This window comes from Phocoena phocoena, chromosome 13 (genome assembly GCF_963924675.1).
Source record: "Phocoena phocoena chromosome 13, mPhoPho1.1, whole genome shotgun sequence".
In the NCBI taxonomy this organism is placed as follows: domain Eukaryota; kingdom Metazoa; phylum Chordata; class Mammalia; order Artiodactyla; family Phocoenidae; genus Phocoena; species Phocoena phocoena.
This window is the reverse complement of record NC_089231.1, coordinates 40,640,005-40,642,259: the sequence shown is the minus strand read 5'-3', so window position 1 is coordinate 40,642,259 and position 2,255 is coordinate 40,640,005.

Below are 2,255 nucleotides of genomic sequence, written 5' to 3'. Positions count from 1 at the left end.
TGGTGTTTAAGCCTGTGTTCATACCAAAGTATGAATTCAGGGATGGGGCCACTGTGGCTATAAATTTAATATCCCAGCATTGAGCAGTTTGAGCACAGAGCAAAACTCAGTGTATGATTGATTACCAAATAAAGAAGGGGAAAGGCACCGTGATAGAGTTTAGAGTTATCTCCTATATCTCCATTTTGCTCTCCATTAACACAAATAACAAAAATTTAGCTTTATATTAAAGAAGATTACAATCCAGGTGGTCAGAAGAACTAGAGAGATGAGAACACAGAATTGGAGAAAACAATGAAGTGTGGCCTCTTGGTCATGAGCATGGAAATTGAACACCATGATTAAAAAGCTACCACTTCATCATATGCTGTATTTTCAAGCTTTAGAGATTGAATTCCTCAATATATATTAGATTCTGATTACATGATTATGTTCGACTTTGAACTTTTCTTATATAAACCTCAAAACAAAAATGGAAAGGTCATGAAAAGAACAAGATGTTGAGTCAGAAAAAGACTTAGCAACCCTCTATGCCAGTGATTCTCAAAATATGGTCCTGAGACCCTTGGAGATCTCCAAGACCATGTCAGGGAGTCCTTGAAATCAAATCATTTCCATGATGATATTAAGATGTTATCTGCCTTTCTCACTCCCATCCTTTCACCAGTCAGTCTACAGCGGATCTTTCCCAGGGTTACAGGATGACATCACAGCAATAGCAGGTTTAACAGTCCAACTGTCTTCTACTAAGCCAGACCTTAAGAAAATTTGCAAAAAAAATGTAAAATAATATCACTTTTCTCACTGTTTTTGTTTTGAAAAAAGTTATTTTTTGTAAAAATATTCTTTGTTCATATATAATGTTTATTATTGCTTTTTAAAAAGAATTATTTTTAACTTCCCAGTTTTAGTTTCTGAAATGATAAATATCAATAACTATAACCCATATAAATAAAAGTTCTTTGGAGTCTTCAATATTTCTTGAGTCTAAATAGGGTCTGAGACCATTAAGTGTGAGAACCACTGCTCTAAACCCATGGTCTTCAACCAGGGATTTGCATTTGAATCAGGAAATCAGGTCCTGGCTTTTCTAGGTTGTAACTGATAAAGAGGCAAAGAAGCACTCTAAGCTCCATGGCCTCACCTGTAACATTAGAAGGTGACAGTAAACATAGAGGCTGGGATCGGAAAAGTATTGTGAAGTAATTATTGGGTTGGCCAAAAAGTTCGTTCGGGTTTTTGGTAGCATCTTACGGAAAAGTCCGAACGAACTTTTTGGCCAGCCCAATAGTAGCGACCATTCATATTAAACTGGATATAGAAAATGCAAAACAGTAAGAGTCAAAGATTTAAAGGTTTTTAGGCTAGGCAACTGGCAGGAAACTAGTGCCTCTGGTAGTTGAGAATAGCCAGGTTGGAACTGGGAGAGAAGATATGAACCCACTGTTAGATGGCAGGTCCTTAAAGTGGAGATGTCCTGCAATATCTCAATCGCTCTTTGGAGACAGAGAACTGCAGTGGAGGTGAGCGGTCCAAACCAGGGATATGGATTTGAGGGTTAGTTAGCCTTCTCTCATGACAGGTGGCATCCAGAGGGTGAATAAGCCCACCCAGGAAGTGCATGTGGAACCTGGAGCTGTTCAAGGCAGAACCTGGGATGAGGGGCTCCTTTTTGGAGCAGGAACTAAAGAAGAGCCTAGGAGATGTTGGGAAAGGCCAAGCCAGATAACCAGAACAATGCAGGACTCTGCACGGTATTCATGACATAGCCACTGGATGGGTGGGAAGATGGAAAGACAAAAAAGAGGAAAAAAAAAACCCAGAGGAGACAGCTTCAAGGAGGATTGACTGGTCAACAATATCAAAGCCACAGAAAAGGTACAATGGTAAATTCTGAGAAGCTATGGATTTGACAAGAACCCGATCACTGCCAGCTTCAAACAAAACTTTTTAATAGAAAAATTTTAGTGGAGTCAAAACAATACATGAAAACTACATGGAAAAAAATCTAAAAGCATACGGAAGGAAATAATAAGGATGGGAGAAAGAAAAGGGAACAAAATCCAGCAAAGACTCTTGGTATTTAAGCCAGGACCACCTGTGTACAGCCATGATAGAAATACCCAATGGCTTCAGAGCCGCTGAAGGTGCTAAAAGCAAAGAGAAGAATGGTGGGTACCAGGACTCACAGACTTTCATCGTCTTGAAACCACCCTGTTCATGGGACTATTTCTTATTACATCAAAAGAGAATCC